Here is a 22169-nt window from a genome sequence, read left to right as displayed (position 1 = left end):
ATAGCCATCTGTTAGCATTGTTTCCGGCCTAAAGCCTGGTCATCTGGGCTCAGGCACTAAATGGAACTGGGCCAAATCCAGGGCCAACAAGTCAAGCCAGAGATCAACTTTTACATAAGGGGGAGGGGGCATAATATTCGTTTATTGCAATCTTTACAAGGACGTCAAGTGAGCCTCTGAAGTAATCTATGATAATCAGCACAGCAGGGTTTATTGGATGCCCAATGCCTTTTTCCAACAGCATTCACGTCACTTTGACATTAGGGGCACACAAGCTCAAAGGAGATTTCCGAATATTAAGAAATGATTACTGACTCAAATCAAAAGGTGATTTTTATTTTTTCTAGAAAATGTCAGAAATTGACTCTGTCGCTTTATCCTGTGGTTTGTTCCTCTCAAGGAACTTGTTGTGTTCATGTCTGGGGGATGATAATAAAACCAAAGCATGATTTCCCTGGAAAACCTAGAAAGGAAATCTGTTTTAGGAGCAACTGGGAGTTTGCTAAGGCCCCCTTATTGAGAACCACTGTTATAAATCAAACATAATGCTGACGAACATGCTTTACATTGCATTCTAGCTAGCGGCTCTTACCTTTACCAGAGCAGCGGCCGCTCTGAAGCCCATTTTGGCAACAGACTCACGCTTTCGTCTGCGGGGAGGTCGGTTGAAGCCAGAGCGGGAACTGGTGAAGGAGCACAGGGAAGCGGCGCAGGGGGTGATGGGGGTCTGAGGTGTACTCAGACCATCAACTTCCTCTACACTACGAAACGCTCGACCCCGAGCCAGCGGGTCTACTATCTGCAGAAACCAACCACAAAAAGCCTAAATAGTGAGTCATGATCAGCTCTTCATAGTGTGCATCATAAACCATCAGCTCTTCATAGTGTGCATCATAAACCATCAGCTCTTCATAGTGTGCATCATAAACCATCAGCTCTTCATAGTGTGCATCATAAACCATCAGCTCTTCATAGTGTGCATCATAAACCATCAGCTCTTAGTGTGCAACAGCTTAATAAATGCTTAGGGGAAATATTAATGGAAGTCCAGTGTTTTATAGAAACAAAGTTGTTTTCCTGGTTTCAAATAGAACAGTTTAAGCCATCTCAGATCGTACCATTATAAAGGGATCTGTGTGTGTCCAGCTTACCCTCTGCATGCCATGCTGTGCCGGGGGGAGGTATAAAGGAGGAGGGGTCTCTGTACTGGTCATGGAGAGATTGTCTTGACTAGGCAGGTCCATTTCTTGTATCACCTGAGGCTTCAGTTTGCCATAGCGCTGGGTACAGTGCCGCAGACTCTTCCGCTGCCATTTCTGGGTGGTATCCACATCATTGCTGACCCCAAACCAGTCTGCTGTGCCCCTGCAGTCACATTTAGTCACATTACAGTAATACAACAGTTTTACCATACCATGTGTACAAAGTGATAGAATGGAAAAACATGGTCAAATCCAAGAGTCAAAACCATGCTAATGAGATCTCCAAAACATCGGTGTTCAACTGCAACCAAGTGAATTCACTCTTTTCGAGTGAATTATCTGCAAGCATTCATAAATATCTAACAATGATGGATAAAGCTACTTTTAAATATGATAAAATCATACTACATTTTTTTTTGCTTATTTTTTTTTTTAAGTACAATAAAAACAAGAGACAATAAGTTCACTTTTGATGCAATTGTTTCTTTTACAGAAAATATATTTTGAATTCATAAACTTTTTCTCTCACTAAATTTATTTACCAATGGGTTAAGGGTTAAGGGCAATAATAAAATGTATGAAAAGTGTTATTCCATTGAGTGTAAAATTAAAATAAGTAAAATGAGACAGGACAATTAATCCAAATAAAACTGAAATCATGATTAGCACTTAAAGCTTAGCACTTTTAACAACTCGAGGGCAGTAATTTAATTAAATTAGGGTCCATAGTTATGTTATCATAAGTATAAATTTTTTTTATTTTATTTTACAAGACAAGTGTAAAAGTGTAAACAATAATACTGTCACGGTGATGAAAGAAGGAAGGCGAAGACAGGATGAGCAGTTCGAACTCACTTTAAACTTTAAAGAACAAACTTAGAACACGGGCAGAATGGTGAGGGAAAACACAGCATAATATAACGGTAACTGGACAACCAAAGACTGAAGAAGCTGGGGCTTAAATACATAGACAAACAAGGGTATATAACAGGAAACACCTGAACCAAATGATTAATCAAAACAAGAGGGAAAAACTGGGTAATGGGGAGCCTATGGGGAAGGAAAACAAAAACAAAACAGGAGCACAAGTATGACATTACCTCCCCCTCCCAGAAGGCGTGTCCTCACGCCATTTAACTTCCAGATGGGGGGGGGGGGGGCATTCTGGAGGCCTCAAGAGACAGGCTTGTATAGGTTGGGAGGCCTCTAGGGTGGTATCAGTTCAGGGGCCCATAGTGGAGCAGGCAAACCAGGAGGCAATGTTGGAGCAGGGAGTTCAAGAGGCCATGGCGGAGCAGGTAGCCCAGGAGCCATTGCTGAGCCGGCAGTTCAGGAGGCCATCGCTGTGGCTTTGGTCATGGCCCTCAGCTTGGCCACAACAGCCAGAGACATATAGCCCCCCCAAAAAAATTTATTGGGGGAGACTCCAGGTCCCCTGGCTGGGACAGGCTCTGGGCTGGGCTCAGAAGTCCATTCCGGGCTGCTCTCAGGAACAGGAGCCTTCTCAGGCTGGACGTTGGAACAGGAGCATCTTTGGACTAGACGTGGGAACAGGAGACAAAGGAGGGCTGGACGGGACCAGCTGAGGCTCAGGAGATGAAGGAGGATTGGATGCCTTGATGAGCTCTGTGAATTGAGTGGGCTTCCTTTTGAGCTCTGGAGAGCATTTTGGAGCAGACTCTGGAGAGCATCCTGGAGTGGACTCATTCGACTCGGGTCAGGGGCTAGAGCCATCTCTCGACTCTGGACAGGGGCTAGGGCCAACAGTCCTTTCCTCCTCATTCTCTTTTTTTGGGCTGGGGTTAAGGAGATAGCTGTTGTCATCATAGGGCTTGGGAGTGAAATGGATGGCGGTCTTGGCAGTGGAGCGGCCAGCAAACTTGACAGGGGAGCAGCCGGCGTTTCTGGCCTGAGGACTGGAACAGCTCTTGGAACTGGAGACAGCAGAAGGGATGTAGATTTTATCGCTGACCAAACAGATCAGAATGCAGGGTCCGCAACTTTGGAAATGGGTATCCAGAACCAATGGTTAGGCATGTTGAGGGTCCCGATGTGAGATGAGAGGCACTGTGTGTTTCAGTGGGGGCTGGATAAAGACAGTTCACAATTTCCTTAACATCTTCTACTTCAAAATTGGAAACATTTTAATAAAGGATGAGATTAATCAACTCGACCAAGGGAAAATAATTAGTAGAAAGAGCACAATGGATAATTTCCTCATCCAGACCCAACTGAAAACAAGCACTGAGTGCAGTTTCGTGCCAGCTCAACTGGTAAGACAGCTCTAGGAATTCCTCTACATACCTCTCCAAAGGCCGACCACCCTGCCGCAGGCCAGTTTGCGTTATTCGGCCCGATCATCTGTCATGTTGATGCAGGAAGGAAGGTGAAGACAAGGAGGTGCAGTTCAAAATCACTTAGTTTAATGAACAAACTTAGAACACGGGCAGAATGGCAGAATGGTGAGGGATTAATCAAAACGTGAGGGAGAAAATGGGCAACTAAACAAACTCCTCAGCTGTAAACACTGAACTTTTTGGAAAAAGCGAACAAAATTTTGTGAGAATAATAATGATAATAATAAATTAATAAAGTGAAAACTATAAAACCTAATCCTGACAGTGATCAAATATACTACATCCAGCAACTGACCAAACGAAATCAAGTTTTCCACAGCGGTGTGTAATCCCAAATAATTTACCAACCAATAAACCAGACACATTGAGATAATCTGTAAACCAAAAAGACCAAGACCATAAACCACACCAATTCACAAACCTACTAAAAAAAGTATGAACATTTTTCACATTTTCCAAAATCAAGTATATGCATTCACAAAACTAACTAAATAAATAAATGATTAAAAAAATAAAAATCCACAATAAGATGCTCCTCCCTCACAAAGATGCCGTGAATCATTAAAACACTCCATTGACCTACCTGTCAAACTCATCCCAGGAGGCATGGAAGGTCATGTCTGAGGTAGAGGGGGAACCAAAGCCTTCACACTGAGTGAAATATAAGCTTGCCCTTCCTTCCAACCCCTTACATCACATAATGTCAGACAGGCAAACAAGACATTTCCCTGATGCCAGAGTTCAGGCAGAAAACCTGCTATAATCCAAGTAATGCTTAATGTGTCTCAGACCATACAGCAGTGATTCATATCCCGACAACAACTCCACTTTACTCTTTCTGCCCACTCAAACAGTGTTTGAAGAGTGTGTGTAAACACCCAGTAAAATACCAACTCATCTGACTAAAAGAGAGGAACAGAGAACAGACAGAAAGAGAGAGAGGGTAGGAAACGTGCCGAAACATGAGGTAAGTGTGAGAACTGGGACTTGAAGACTGAGTTTGCACAATTCAATAACGAGAACACACACGCTCTCACATACAGTCACACACCTCAAACAATAACACAATCTCCTCTATAACAGTCCATTGCAAATTACTCTGTCTATCAAATACCCTGGTGGAGGAAATTAAACATCATTCAGCACCCTTCACAATTTGACAAGCAATTCCCAACAAGCTCCGTGCACATCAATGGTCTTTAACAGTTATTAGTCTGGACAGTGAATCGATGAACTTGTGGATAGTTTTGTCAGTGACAGAGAGGTGGAGTCCTGGATTTTTAAAGGGGTGATGTGCAGGGTTTTGTTGACGGTGATGCCCAGGACCCCTAAAAACGATGAACCCCCTTAATAAAATATATATAAAGCTATATATCTTCATGTATAAGGACCAACTGTGTTAGATAAAATGAATAATTTTATAAAGATAAAATGTTTTCTAAATTACATAACTGTTTTCATGCTATGTTTTTAAAGAATTTATAAAATTAATAATATATTGTCTTTCTATTACAGTATATATACTACCATTCTAGAGTTGGAGGTATTTTTTTAAGAAATGAATACTTTAACGGTATGTCTGGAAGTAAATACATTTATAATGATACAAAAGACTTATATCCCAAATTAAAGTTGTTCTTTTGAACTTTTCGTTAATCAAAGAATTCAGAAAAAAACGTATTATGATTTTGTGTTTCACAGTATTGAGAACAATACTAATTGTTAATTACCAATTAAGTTATTTAAATAGTAATATTCACCATAACTATTTTTGGTTTTTTTTTTTTACTGCATCAAACCTGTGCAGAACAAAGTTTACATTAATAAAGCATTAGTCACAACCAGAGGCAGAATTGAAAATAGCCAAAAAAGGCCAAGATAGCAGTTTTTTTCAGCATTGTGAATAACACTTTCTGCCGTGACATGATCTTCTCCCACAGCTCAGATATTCCTTTGATGGTTTGACAAATGGTGGATTCGAGAGCCAATATGCTATCAGTCGATTATCTTAAAACACAGCCAAACCCATAGACGCAGATGTGAAGGCTTTGATGCACTCCTGTTTTTGTGTAGAGGAAGAAAGGAGCTCTTTTTGAAGTTTGTGTAGGAGTCTGTGTTTGTTCTGACATTCTTTCTAAGCCAAATGAAGTATTATGAACGATCAGGGAGCAGCAAATAGCTGTTATTTTGAATAATTCATCTTAAACTAAACGTGGGCAGCCAGATTAAAAAGTCTTTGAATGTTTCCATATATTGACGAAAACCACAATTCTTTTTTTTTTTAAATAAAGAGTTCATTAAAAGACAACAACAACAACAAATGCCTTCAAACTACATCCAAAATGATAATTAACTTAAACTATGTGCAAAAACAGGTTGCCTAAATATATAAGGATATGTTCACCCGTGTTGTTACCTAAAACTAAATAAAAAAAAATTAAGTAAATTAATAAATTAAGATGACGTAGTAGCCATAAGGGTCAGAGAATTTTTTTTTAAATGGTTGTGTAAACTTAACTACAAGTGTTTAAAAATAAATAATACAATTAATTCAATATATTAAGTGCTATAAGTGTATATAAATAACACTAAAAACCCAAATAACACATATTTATGCATCCTATATATATATATATATATATATATATATATATTTATACTCAATGTATTTATGAGTATTTGATGCCATTATATCCTTACAAGAAGACTGTGTGGAATAACATTTAACATGATGTGGCTGTTTATATAAAATATAGGTGAAACAGATTTATAAATGCGTCTTGTGTGAAATTGAAATGGAAAACATTCTCTCTACAGAATCAAGTGTTTAATCTGACTGCATACTGTATGAATTTTGACTTCAGTGAGTGTATATTGGTTCCACTGTACCTGAGGACAATTTGGGGCAGTGACTGACGTCTGGGGGGTTCCAGGCGTGAGAAACACTGGCCTTTAACCAGGACTGTGCTCATCTGCTCAAAGCGTACCCTCTTCCCTGTGGGACTGGTGGGAGACGAGGTGAGGAGGATGAGGAAAGGCAGATGAGAAAACAGGGGAAAAAGAGAAAGGATAGAAAAGCAACCAGTTTAGTTACAGAAGAAAACAGAGATGGAAAAAAATAAGTTGTTTTTAAGAAGTTGACAGGATCATATTAATTGTGAAAGAAAAGCAATAGAAAGGAGGTTAACAAAGTGGACAGACTCTACATCATACTGGTTTTGTAAAATATGAGCCCAAGAACAGATGCTGAAAAAGAGCTGCGCACATGCAGTCAAAACAAACATAAATACATTAGCGTGATTCACTGCTGTGTCTCCTCACAGTGGAGGACTTCAGCCATATCAGGAAGATAAAACATCCAAAGCCATTAAGATAAACAGTGCTTGGCCAGGAGTTTAGAGAGCAGTCAGAGATTTAAATAGAATAAGCAAAGAAAACAGATACAAAATACATTCTTGACTTTATTTTTTATTAAGTACATATACTATCGTCAATAATGCATTAGCCTTTAAGCTCAGTCACAGTATAAAAGTATGTCATTATATGATGAAAAATCAGGCCCCAGTGTTTCAGAACATGATAGCTAGATTTTCACTGGTCTAATATAGTATTTCATCTTAATAGACCATGCTGCTCAAGTCATAACAGATTCAGGTGGTCAGATTGGTTTTTGCAACACAGTGGCTGGCTGACCAGCCATAAACACAGCTACAAGCTCAAGATGGATTTTTCAGGCCAAAAAGCCAAAAATAATAATTATTAAAGACAGCATTTGTACTGCATCACCTAGCATTATGATAATGTAAATCTTTGGGATTATACGTGCACTTGCATGGGTGTATATATTTGTTTGCTAATGAGACAAGATAAATGGCTTTTCAGAAAACTATTTACATCCCTGCAAGCAAATTAGCTTGTGAACACAGCAGACCCTGAAATGACCCAACGCAATACAGCATTACACAAAACACAACGATGCAAAACACTACATATACAAAACAAAAGAATATAAGATCAGTTTTAATAAGCAATTTTCTATGTTAAAACACCTTTCTACTGCCACGATACCGAACTTTAAGTAAGCCAGTAAAACATAAATGCTATGCCTTTGCAGTGCTGTCAAAACATTGTCTCAAATGCCATTAATTTATGGTTTCATAATGCAAAGGAAAGACTTTTCCATTTTTAGTGCATCATTGTCATGAAAACATAGACATAGTTCAGTGTCATGAGTAAAATTACACACTTCACCATAGATATAAACTACTGTACAGTACAAAAGTGTGGGGTTGGTTAGATTATTTCATGTTTATTTGATCAAAAATACAGTAAAAACAGTAATATTGTGAAATATTATTACAATTTAAAATAACAATTTGAATATATCATATTTTGATTTGCTGCCCAAGAAGCCGTTGAAAACATCTGTGCTGCTTAATATTTTTGTGTAAACTGTGATACATTTTCACAGTACTTTGTAACATATACTGCACATCACTGCTGTCACTTTTGACTCATTTTATGCATCCTTGTGGAATAAAAAAAATGTATTTCTTTAAAACGATACAAATTGTTCTGACCCCAAGCACGGCAGTCCAAAGTGTTTGTTTGTGGATGTGACTCTTACCTCTTGATGGTCTGGGAGATGGAGGGTTTGCGCAGGACTGAGGGTCTGCGGCAGGCGTTGGGATCGACAGGTGGGCATCTGAGCTGGATGTTTTCAGTAGGGACGCTGGCACTCCGGAGGTACAAACTGTTACGCATGACGGGCTGTAGGAATAGTGAATATTTAAATGATTTTTTTTTATTTCATGGAAACACAAGTGTTTCAAAGTAATGCAAGATATCTTGAGCAAAAATGTATCAACAAATATCCACCTGGAGAATGTTATTACGTTCCTCCACAGGGTTTGGGGCGATGGGGATGTCCAGTCTGAGCCAGGGTGGTTTCTTTCTCCGCAGACTGCTGTTCCTGCTCTCATCCTCAGCTTCGGCCATGTCTTGCCAGCCAGCTGTAAGATCAGACAGGGTCAAATAAACAGCTCAAACACACATAACACACAGATATGGGTGAACAGTGCACACACACACATAAAGACACACGCCATGATAATCCGCATTTCCATCTGGTTGTTGGGAAATGATGGTGCACTGCAGAAACTGCAGCTTGCTGTCCTCCATCCACACTGCACATCAGTCACATCAGTGCAAAACTACAGCTGCTTTTGTGCTCTTGGCAATCCCACCGTTAATGCTCAGCGGGGATATATTTCTTTGCACATATGCTACTGATATTAAAATCACCTTTCTTTCATTCAGTAATTCATGGTGGCTCCTCACAGAATGCTTTAGTTTAGTTAAAAATATGAATTGGGACAGAAGTGCACTGCCTCTACTCCTCCAGCAGAGGATGCAAATTCTCCTTTTATTTCACCGTTTAATCTTTTTAACTGGATTGTAGTATGCTATATAGGGACTCACCTTTCTCATTTATTATGAAAATTTTTTTTACCCTTCAAAGCAGGGCAATATTTGTAGTTGAATTTGTGTCTTCTCAAAGATGTGGGATGGGGGTGGTCAGGTCTGCTAACACAGACGTTCAATTTCAGATTGGGGTCACTAGAACTGCAGGGTACCTAACATTATGGTACTACTCTATCAAGGTGGGTCTACTTTATTTTGAAATAACATAAAATATAATAAAAATTAATAAACCGCATTTTTATTTAACATTACAATATTGTATTACCCCAGTGTAAATTTAGGTTCACTCACATAAAGCACGATTCTCTACAAATGACTGAAGTAGAGATTTTGTTCTCCGCAGGCACACCAGAGCTACAGTATTAGAGTCATTAGAGCATTTGAAAACGGTTACTGCTCAGTTGTAAGTGACAATATAACTGTTCAGGACAAAACAAAGCCTCTTTCGATTCAGTTTTCAATGTTTTTTGGTAAATGTCCGCAGATGAATAAAGTCGAAAGACTGTACTACCATTACTGAACCCACTGACTTTATTTAAAATGACTTCCTCCAAAAATCCTGAAGCATCCGCCAAAAGTGCTATCTTACACCTCTTGACAAGCCACTCTCAGCAGTGACTACAGACAGCTTGGATCATGAAGCATGGCAGAAACACAGCGAACGAATTGCTTAAGAAAACAAGGGTACTTACTTTTACAGAAAGTTAAACATAATCCTTCAAATAACACCCCGTGGTGAAAAGAAAAAAAATCCCACCACATCCTACTGCAGACCATATTTTTATCCAAACAAACATTAAAATGTGGTCATAGAAATTTCAGGTTTGGGCAAAAGGTTAGCACTGACACTTATAAACGACATATAAGCTTTCCTTTATACTTACACGTAAATGTGCTGTATTTCTCTAGACGTTATTTTGTATTTGAAGCACAGATTAGAGCAAAGGATGTGACAATTGGCAAATTATTTGCTTAGGTAACAGATACTGTTACCTTTAAATACCAGCTCTTTATTCATTCAATTTATATTGTATTTTCTCTTATGACAAGAAATGGTAGCCGTTTGCTCTAAAGTCGTGCTACACAGCTCATAAAACCACAGCGACTGACTGAAAACCACCACAACAACAGGACATCAGAGGAACCAAGATTTTCCAGAAATCCACTTGAATGCAGTAACCTAATTGCTAGTACCATATAAAGACTTTCAGCTCAAAGCTGTTTGCAACTGCAATTAAAAACACTCTAGCTATAGCATGAATCTGGCCTGATACACTTATCCCAGCAAACATACAATATTAATCATACATAATATTAATAACTATCAGAAAGAAATTATGTAAACTATGAATTACTATGGTTATACTTACAATAAAGGGGTAATATTTTCCCTCTCTTAATGACTCCTACGCACAGATGTGATTGTTGATACTCAAACTTAGGAATCACTTTAGAAAAACCTAATCATCAAAAGCGTACACTTTTTCCTCATATACAGAGGAAGTGATGTAAGAAGACCACATGAGTTGGCTCATGTGTTTGTAAAGTTTATTACAACAAAATACATCATGAACCAATTCTTCCACAGAACTGTGGTGTATAGAAACATATACAAGATCAAAAGCACACAACAGCGCACTCAAAATTCTTTAATTATCTGAGACTCAAATTGACTAAACAGTTCAGCATGCAGTGATTCAGCATAAAACCTTGCATCTTACTCATATGCAGTGTTGGGAGTAATGGCGTTTAAGTATAACGGCGTTACTAACGGAGTTAAATTTACAGTAACGGAGTAATCTAATTAATTACTTTTCCTGTCATTGCAACGGCATTATCGTTACTGAGAATGTAAAGTGTCGCGTTACTACAATTTGGTTGAATAAAACGCGAGGGCTGCATCCGAAAACTTAGGCAGGTGACTTGCTGCCTTGCTGTCTAATCAGGCAATGACTTTGCAGGCAGTGTTTTTGCCCGAAGGCACCTCATGAAACGGATTTCAGACAGGCTTCTGAGGCGGAGTAATGGTTTAATGATCTACAGCAAAATATAGAGAGCTTTGGTGATAACTGAGTGGATATTTCATTACTGCTATAATAATTTCTCGCTAGAAATTACATAAAAAGTGGAAAAGGTTGTTCAGAAACATACTTTTAAACACGAACTGACCACCGACCGCAACTTTCAGACGCCATCTTTATTTTATTTTTTTTTTTCTTTCAAGCTGAAGATCCCTGTGAATGAACGTGTAGATAAATAGTCTAGGAACTCGATTTGCGTGAAGAAACTAATAAATGTGCATTAAAAAAGTTTTTTAAAAGAAATTGTGAGTAAAATTACTTCCGCTGTGAAAAACGCTCTGATCGGAAGTGACGCAACGGCCGGTAAATATCATCTCTTCGTAATGGAGTCAGACAGTGAAGAGGTTGCAGTAGGGGTAAGTGTCAACTCTTACGATGGGCCATTGCCGTTTAATTACGAGCCGCCTAGGCGAGAGAGGGGTCAGGCAGAGTTAAGGGGAAGGGTAAATGGACAGAGGAGAGAGATGTGGTGTGAGGAGAATCGGTGGAGTGACCACAGGCTATAGCTAATTGTGGCTAACGTTGTCTCCATGTTTATCACATTGCAGTATCTTTAATAAATCATATTTAGCAATATTGCTGTCGACTTTGTTGTTTTTCAAGCATCCATGTAGAGGTTTAACAAAAATAAAACAAACCATGAAATCTTATGAAAAAAAACTGAGTAGAATGTGATAAGAAATAATAAACGTTGTACACCAGAACCCAAATGAGAAAGCCTTTTCAGTGTAAAGTTATAAAAATATCCAGTTTCCCAGTAGTTGCCATGATAACATAATGCCATAAACCTTAAAACAACCATAAAAATTAGAACTTTAGTTTTCAAAGAAGAATTCAAGTGCTTTCTATAAATTAAAAGCTTCACAATTATCCTAAATTACATCCATTGTAAACGACTCATCTTTTTCTTTTTTGCTTGTTATGAACTTTATGAACTAAATATTTTCTGATATAATTAAAAGCTGCAATTAAAATTGTCCCCCTTCGCAATCTGTAGTTCTCCTTCCTGAGGTCCTCCTACAGTACTCAGTGCTGGAAAGGACATGGGTGATGTTTTGACTTTGGCCAGATGTTGCAGCGGGACACTGAGATGGTTTTTGTAGACAGGACTGGACGGCAGATGTCCGTGTGTTGTCGGCCAGTGATGAATGACCTCATTTGGAGAGCACTTCCTTCCTGAGCAGGGATGCTTTTCCTTTGTTTTCACATACACACTTCTATCAAAGATGTGCTCTAGAGTCAACAAAATTTTCAATATGTCCAAATTTGTGGATGCTATCTGTAATTTTCACATATGCTTTGATTCAACCAAATCTTTGAATAATTACCGTAAATCTATGAATTTGGATGGTCAAAATGGTTACAGTAACTCAAGGACCCATGGCTGACTGACTCATGGGACACATTTCTCGGCAAAAGATGACTTAAAAAAAGTTGGTCTTGTTCGAAACACTGGCTCAACTGTGTCAAATTCATTTCATGAGCAACAGTAGACACAATAGTTCCTCTCAGAAAAGAGGGACGACAAAGACACACAGAAGCCACAGGAATCTGATCTGGGTTTTTTCATGCTTTCAACGTCAATAGGAACCTTCACAAAATCGACACATTCATTAAACTCCAATAACTGAAAGCCTGCTGTGATGTTTACTGTAGTTAGTGCTCCAGATTAATATTTTAAACAGAGAAAGTCTAAATAACTGAAGTCATGTCCACTGATAACAATTAGAGGTAAAGAAACATTCATGTACTTGTTCTCACTGAATGATGGCTCCTCAGCTCTAATGGCCCATCAGTAAACTGCGGATGCTGAAGAACTTGCCTGTACCTTTAGGAACCAAGTGGACGGGCATGAATCCCACTGATCCGGGCATGCTGCCTGGCAGAGCACTCCCTGCACATTTTGGGAAATTCTGCACATTCCACTAGACTGCTAGAGCCGTTCTGCACCATTTCATCTAATTTATTTTGGTTGGCCAATGAGGTTAAGACTGGATAGCCGACCTTTGCAAGATGGGTCAGCCTGCTTTTAGAGTTAACCAGTTCAGCAAGTCATCAGCATATGTTGTTGTCATCATATGATGAGTCAGAGGTCTCCAGCATGGACAATATGCTTCAATTAAAGACCACGGCTGTAAGACTAAGTTTGCCATGTAAGACTAAGTTCTTATAATTGTACTCATGTTATAATTGTAATCATGTTGGTTTCACATGGAGAATATTATACAAATATTAAGCAATTAAGCATACACTCACTGGCTACTTTATTAGGTACACCTTGCTAGTACCAGGTTAGACCACCTTTTGCCTTCAGAACTGCCTTAATTATTTATGGCATAGATTCAACAAGGTGTTGGAAACATTTCTCAGCGATCTTGGTCCATATTGACTTGATATCATCACACAGTTGCTGCAGATTTGTCAGCTGCACATCCATGATGTGAATCTCCCGTTCCACCACATCCCAAAGATGCTCTATTGGATTTGGATCTGAGCTTTGTGAGATGGTGCATTATCCTGCTGGAAGTAGCCATCAGAGGATGGGTACACTGTAGTCATAAGGGATGGACATGGTCAGCGTCAATACTCAGGTAGGCCGTGGCATTTAAACAATGCTCAATTCGTACTAAGTGGCCCAAAGTGTGCCAAGGAAATATGCTTTCAAGTTCTCCATGCCAAATTCTGACACTACCATCCGAATGTTGCAGTAGAAATCAGAAACTTATCAAACCAGGTAACGTTTTTCCAATCTTCTATTGTTCAATTTTGGTGAGCCTGTGCGAATTGTAGCCTCCGTTTCCTGTTCTTAGCTGACAGGAGCGGCACCCGTTGTGGTCTTCTGCTGCTGTAGCCCATCTGCTTCAGGGTTTGACGTGTTGTGTGTTCAGAAATGGTATTCTGCATACCTTGGTTGTAATAAGTTGTTATTTGAGTTACTGTTGCCTTTCTATCATTTCTAACCAGTCTGCCCATTCTCCTCTGACCTCTGACATCAACAAGGCATTTTATCCACACAACTGCCACTCACTGGATATTTTCCTTTTTTCGTGCTATTCTCTGTAAACCCCTAGAGATGGTTGTGTGTGAAAATCCCAGTAGATCAGCAGTTTTTGAAATACTCAGACATCCCGTCTGGCACCAACAACCACTCCACGATCAAAGTCACTTAAATCCCCTTTCTTCACCCATTCTGATGCTCAATTTGAACTTCAGTGAGTCGTCCTCACCACATCTAGATGCCTTAATGCATTGAGTTGCTGCCATGTGATTGACTGATAAGCAATTTGTGTTACCAAGCAATTGAACAGGTGTACCAAATAAAGCAGGCGGTGAGTGTACAATAAAGCATTTTAACTACAATAACCTTAAAATATCATAGTTTTTCCTCCCTGAGAAATATAAGAGAATGATTTCAGGACAAAAAAATATTGAAATTAATATTGAATTTAGTTTCATATAAGAATGAATTAAAGCATGGTCATCCTATAAATAATAGGTATTTAAGTTAGTGTGTGTATGAATTGCATTTTATTATAAACTACTGTTAAAAAATTGGGGTCATTAAGTTGTTTTTTTTAATAAAACACTTTTAGTCAGCAATGATCCCTTAAACTGATCAAAAGTGACACTACACTAATATTTATAATATTACAAATGATTTCTATTTGAAATAAATTGCCACTGTGTGGTGGGGGAGAGAAGCACGTAAACGTAAAAGATAATGATACAAAGTCTTTAATAATCCTCATAGGGGTACTCCATAAAGAGCTGGCAAAAACACACATACTGTACACATCGAAAAGACCAGACAGCCAAACACTGAACAGAATGCAACTTATAAGGGGAACTTAATGAGGGTAATTGACAAAACACACCTGAACATAACAAGATTCAGAAACTAGGTCACACAGAACACATGGGGAATGAGAACAATGATGTTCTTTTGAACTTTCTAATCATCAAAGAATTATTGAAGGGGTCATAAACTGATATTTTTGACATATAACAGGTCAATGTACTAGTTCCATAAAATTTGCAAAGACTAGCAAAAAGCTCCATATGGATTTTGTTTTGTTGCTTTACTTCACTATGGATTCATTTTTTTAAAAAGACAGAATGATGCAGGCTTTTCAGAGACTGAAAGTAAATGATGATGCAGTGCTTTCTGACTAGAGTGGATCCAACAGTAATGTTGCATCACAGAAGTGTGAGTAAATGTGCTTTTACCACTATTGCATTGTCCGCAAACCGAGTAGTTACTGGTTTTTAAACCAAATGACCAATGTTGTTTGTAGAGTATGTCACAGCAGCGTCCAGCTGTTATTTTAATAAGCGAAACTGTTAGCCAGTCATAGCAGCGCAATAATAAAATCAGCATGTTTAAATGGTTTCTGAAGGATTCAGCTCAATTTAAAAAATCTTATACAAAAAAAAAGGTTATTTTAAGTAACATTCCTCAATATTACTGTTGTACTGTACTTTTGGTCAAATAAAATCAGTTATTTTGAAAACATCTAAAATAATAAATCTTACAGAGCCTTTTAATGCATTAATTAATTAATACACCCCCCCCCCCCCCCCCCCCCCCAAAAAAAAAAACTGAGTCATATCATCGAGCCTTATGTTGATGGACCAGTAAGATTACCTCTAAATTTAATCCAGCCAAAACCAGTCAGAAATTCATTAAAACTAATCTAATCAGAGCTACTCTGTTTTTCCATTCTAATGACTAACACACATATGGCTCATTAAAGACTCTGTAAATTAACAAAATGGTCCATTAAAACTCAATGGCTGTGCTTCAGCTTGATGCGGTTTTGAAACATCACAATAAGTGTCCCTGGATTTCAATGTGCTGACAGAGTGGCACTAGTGCTGACCCCAGAGTGCATGCTGGGAGAAGCAGAGGTGTTGAATGGTCCTGCTAGGAGACTTCAGATCCATCTTCCAGCCTGCCAGCAAACATCTTTTTGTCTCAGTTGCATCAGTCGCCAGCCAAGAGGACTTTCAGCAGCGCATGCCTAAACAACATGTGATCTCCATTTAAATACTTTCCAGGGTGATGGCCGCCTGGAGCATTTCCCACTAGAGGGGACTCGCTGTGTGGGCTGTCTGTATTGATTTGAGCTGTTAAAAATCTTTGCTGGCTTTTGATGGAAATGTCAAATCTGTGCTAATAAAGTGGCTCTGTGTCATTAATTTAGAGGGAGAAAATGGCTCCAATACTTCCATAACTTCTGGAAAATCCCTTCAATTATGCTTTAACTCCCAAGTGAATCAGTCTTTGCAACTGCCAAAGAAGTTGTCTGAGAATAATATAGGTTTTGACTCTAAAAACCGACAAACCTTTACCAGAGTGGCTGGCCTGGCAGACTGTTTTATACTTAATATGCTGTGACGGCACAATAATGGTTGAAAATGTACAGGAGTTTCGAGCCATATTCACAGAACCAGCAGAATACTTTGTTAATCTAAGGGGTTAAGTTTTTCTCCAAGGGCACAGTAGACACAACTGTAACAGACTATGAATAAAAACAGGCCAAAACTCACTGTCATAAATGAGTAAACTTGGCTCTCACATGAATGGCACACAACAAAAACCTGATGCTAAACTTTTTTGGTACCCTTCTTTTGGGGTACCTAGCACAGTAAAGGGTACCAAAAGGTTGGAGCTAAACTTACCGCAGAACATTGATTAGTTGACTGGAATCGTCACTTTTGATGCATGATATAAAGGGGATACATTTTCTCCACTCATTTGCTCTGCTGTCCATGAGTGTTGGGCTTATTTACATCTGAGTATGCAAACACAAATTTTTTTCATATTTTCACACAGACAATAGTCGTTTCTCAAAATGCGTTCTTGTCTGTTCTTGTGGACTTGTGAAACTTCATTGCCCAAAAAGCCACGTAATTTAGTTAGTGTAATGAAATGTAGTTTCAAGAGTTTTTCAGGTGAGAACGTAATTGTTTAAAACTCAAAAATGCAGTTTATTTATAAAGATAGCACCGATTCGAAAATTTGCTACTGACATTTAACAAAAAGAGGCAGAGTTGTGACTACTGTCATGGTTCATTGTCGATCGCTACTTTCCGGCATACACCACGCCTACCAAGTAAGGGTACTATTGGCAGTGGAAACGCAAGCCTGATAAGGGTTACCCGTACCAAATCGTAGAGTACTGAACCGTACTGTACCGGACCGCTCAGTGGAAATGAGCCATAAGATGGACACAAAAGGGCCAAACTAACTACAATTGTTGGACTGTCATACTTGTAGCATGTGGACTAATCAGACACATAATTATTTGTAATATTCAACAAATAATCCCTAAAACCACCCAACCAACAAGCTAACTATGAGGGTCTCTAGACCCTTCTCCCGTAATAACACCTCAAAAAGGCAGAACAGGCCTCTGGTTCCATGGCAACCAAAGACAAAGCATCTGATAACAATGGGTTTTATTGCTCAAAGCAATGCAGGCAAAGCAACTCTCACTCATTTTACTTATAGAAAAGACACATAATGCCCATAAAAATGGACTGTTTACGTAATTCTCTAAGAGAACTCTAAATAATTCAAACCTAGACAAACCTTTCTTTGAATGAACACACATATCCTCAGGTCATTGTGTATATCATTACTGTTCTTTTATATTGTATTTTATATTGTATACTGTTTTATGCATGCATTATGATAGATCACTAGTTAATATAACCTCAACTATACCATGTTTGGTATCTATGAGTGTGTATTTTCATGATCTAAATGATAGTTTTCTCTCTTATTCCGAGGTCACCGTAGCCACCAGATCCAGTCTGTATGCAGATCAGAGGGTCACTGCAGTCACCCGGATCCAGTACGTATCCAGACCAGATGGTGGATCAGCACCTAGAAAGGACCTCTACAGCCCTGAAAGACAGCGGAGACCAGGACAACTAGAGCCCCAGATACAGATCCCCTCTAAAGACCTTGTCTCAGAGGACCACCAGGACAAGACCACAGGAAACAGATGATTCTTCTGCACAATCTGACTTTGCTGCAGCCTGGAATTGAACTACTGGTTTCATCTGGTCAGAGGAGAACTGGCCCCCCAACTGAGCCTGGTTTCTCCCAAGGTTTTTTTCTCCATTCTGTCACCGATGGAGTTTCGGTTCCTTGCCGCTGTCACCTCTGGCTTGCTTAGTTGGGGACACTTCATCTACAGCGATGTCGTTGACTTGATTGCAGATGAATGCACAGACACTATTTAAACTGAACAGAGATGACATAAATGAATTCAATGATGAACTGCCTTTAACTGTCATTTTGCATTATTGACACACTGTTTTCCTAATGAATGTTGTTCAGTTGCTTTGACGCAATGTATTTTGTTTAAAGCGCTATATAAGTAAAGGTGACTTGACTTGACTTGAGTGTATATTATATGTTGATACCTATGCAACACATTATAAGAATCCTAAAGAGATTCTTCTCTTGAACACCCAATCGAGTTTCATATGCAAAACACCATACTACAAAGTTAATAAAATTTCCCTCCAAAGTTACCATTATTCATTGGCTCACTGAAATCCTGAGGTGTGACCAGCTTCAAACATCTTTTTGGAGTTCATCACTCTTCAAACCCAGAAGAACGTGATTGCAATGTGATACACCACCACGACTCCAGACCATCAAGACTTTCATCTGAGACTGCATCCAGACACTCATTCCAGGCTAAGGCAATGCAAGTATGCGGTTAACGGACTAATTTTCCATAACTGCATTCTCTGGTTTCTCTAACTGTTTCAGTCATCCACTTCCACTCCAGTCCACATGAATGAGTGATTTGCATGTTTCTTTGTATCTAGATTAGTTATGTGTTACTGTTTAGTTAATAAAACTGTTGTGCACAATTTACATGAGTTTCTGGTTCTGTCACCGCTTGTGAATAGTGTCCCTATTACAATCTGATCTACAGTATAGCTACATGCTCTAATGCACTACTGTAAGAAAGTTATTTTCTGTGGCCACGTTATTATTAACAGATTAGTTGATTGTAATATTAATTCTGATACAGTTATTACTGCCATCTGAGGTAAATAATTGTAATTAATTCTAATTCCTAGTAATTCTTTATATACATTTCCCTTTTTAACTAATTTGCAACATACAGTACTTATGGGTCAAAAACAAGAGTGTCCATAAAAATAAAGAAGAAAATCTATGTAGAAAACATGTGCCAAGCCTTCTTTGTATTCATGCTGGTTTCAAATGGTTTAGAAAATTTCTATTTTAATAAAAGGTTTTCATCCAGTGACTCTTAAAATGTCACGAGATGTAACCATCAAGTCAAAGAATAAAATGTCTTCCTTACAAATAGCTTGAATATAAAATTGAAAGTATCATGAGTTATTAATTAATTGATATCATAAAGGTTTGGGGAGGTGCAACACATGACATTTTACAAATTTAATTTATCATGATTTTGATTTGCGCACAAAAGTTTTTCGAATATTAATAACCAGTGAATACTGCCAAAATGCTTAAGGTTTTATTTTCAAGTATAAGCATTTTAAATCTGAAATTAAAAACATGCTCATCATAGAAGAGGTTGGGATACCCCACCCAAAAAGGAATATTCTGTCATCACTGTCGCCTTTGGCTTGCTTAGTTCGGGCAATATTGTTGAATAGGCTGAACTAAATGATGACATCACTGAATTATCAACGAACTGACTTTAACTGAAAAACTGACTTTTTTGTTATTGTTAACTCTTGTATTATTAACTAACTATTTTCCTGTTTTACACTGTACAGCTGCTTTGACACAGACTGTATTGTATAAAGCGGTATGTAAAGAAAGGTCACATGACATGCCATGTATGAAATGCATTTTTTTATATAAATTTTTAGACATGTCTTTTACCTATAACAAACTATAGAAATGCCATGTGCAAAAGTCTTCTCTTTGTACATTTCTTAAAAATAACCTGTCTGGGCTCCATTGACTGACTCCTGTCTGCCAAGAGCTTGACTTTGGGATATAATTCGAAGAATGCTATCTGTGTTCACATTTCAGTTCCAGTGAGTCCAACACACTGAATTAATAGACAACTAAGCGGTTGCTTTCCTTTATACTGCTCAATCCCAGCTTCCATTAACAAGTAACAACATGTAACACAAACAGGCTAAGCCTTGTTTCAGCATTACACTTCAGAACATGAATTGTGCTCATATAAAAACATCTAACCATACAGTGAAAACCATTTCTTTTCAAAGAAAAGCACAAGAATGTTAATGAGAATCTGTAGCACTACAGATGGGCAAATGGTGTTGTATTAGGGGCTATTTGAGAACTGCGGGTGGTTTGTCGCCTTTCTCTAAGAAGGGGCTGCTTTCACAATAGTGCTCATTATGAGGCATCTTCATGCTGTGAATTTGACATGAACACTTCCTCTGTTGGATCCCACTGTATGAAAATAAAATGTTAACTGTATGCAGATGGCATGTGGGTTTGAAAAGAAAATTGACAATAAAATGAAAATTTTAAGATCAAATAAAGAAGCACAAGGTCTCAAATCACATGAAAGCCAAACCTTTCACCCCAAAAGACTTTGCAAGGGTTTTAACAGAAAGACGTGATTATTTCTGGAAGAATTTGAAGAAATTCTTCCCTATATAAACAGGAAAGTCAAGAAGCAGCAGGCTGTCAAAAGCTTTAAATGACACTGGACTCCATTTATTAGACCACAACTTATTAAAGTTTGGTGTATTGATTCATAAGTGAGCTAAAAAGCCTGTTTGATGATTATGTGTGTTATTGCAGTTGCATGTTCTTGGATATTTACTGCTAGTAAACAGTAGATTAATTTGATTTTTCTATGAATATATCTGTTAAGCCTCGTACTACAAAGAATTCTTATTATTGGCAGTAACACCAAAAGGATGCTTTCAAAAAACGTTAATATTAATACCACAATATTTATGGAGGGAAAAACTAGAGCAATTCCAAAAGACATTTCCAGTTCAACCACTCAGGTAAAACGCAAACGCTCATGGAAAAAGACACTGTGAATGTCTCTGAGGGAACTGCATCCATCCTTCGACTTTTATTAAAGAGTCTGCAGGAGGAGTTCAAATTAGACTGAAGAGTTACAATGAATAACAACTTAAATGAACTAAATCACATAAAGCTGTAAGGATAATATGGCTTAAGAGTGTGACTAAGGGCTATTATGATGCCTTTTTGGAGTTTGACAGCCCCGGTTCCCATCCACTTTCAATGTATGGAAAAAAGCAGCTCAGACAACCTGCTAAACATTTTCTCATGTGTTTCGCAGGAGTAAAAAATCATACAAGTTTGGAACAACATGAGGGTGAATAAACGATGACAAGACTTTTGTTTTCAGGTGAAATTTCAAGCCTCAACAACACATAAACAGCCATCCTTTTGAAGGAACTTCTGATCATCTTTACAATACACACTTGCAACAAAGTCTTGATGGCAAAAAAGTGTAGAGATGCACTAATTAATACAAATGTGACATCCTTTCAAAAGTGACTATAACATGACAACAGACAGAGACTGGATGGGGTCTGTGGTTTTCTGCTAGAACCAGCAGGATTGAAAGAGACACAGAGGAGCAGAGAAAGAGCTGGTTATGCACACATGGGGTTTACTCGCCACAGTCTGCTCTTTCTTCCAAAATCAGCAGCCAGGAAACAGAGAAAGAAAGAGAGAATGAAAGAATAAAGATAAAAATATAACGAATCAAGGTAATTTGATTCTCCACGAGAGCTGTATCATCAGTTTTCATTTAATTTGCTTTTATTTTAAGTACTATTTGTCAGAATGGCATTCTCTCTTGGCAATGCTATTTTGGTGAACATCTAACAAATCCCCGATCTCTTTTTTCATCTCTTAATTTCTAAACACATAACCCTGGTGCTCATGTAACCTCACAGAAAAGAAAGGATCATATCTGAATATGGCTTACTAACAGGACTTTCGCAAAAATTCTCTCAATTTGACAAAGTAAAAATCTAAATTTGGTAATAATATA

The 22169-nt window shown here is 38.3% G+C and overlaps 1 pseudogene; it reads right to left on the bottom strand.

Annotated features, from left to right (window-relative positions):
• The window catches only part of LOC132121415 (inactive rhomboid protein 1-like), a 34951-nt pseudogene that overhangs the window by 10133 nt on the left and 2649 nt on the right, over positions 1-22169 (bottom strand).

This window comes from Carassius carassius, chromosome 39, assembly GCF_963082965.1.
Source record: "Carassius carassius chromosome 39, fCarCar2.1, whole genome shotgun sequence".
Classification (NCBI taxonomy): Eukaryota; Metazoa; Chordata; class Actinopteri; order Cypriniformes; family Cyprinidae; genus Carassius; species Carassius carassius.
This window is presented reverse-complemented; position numbering and strand designations above follow the sequence as displayed.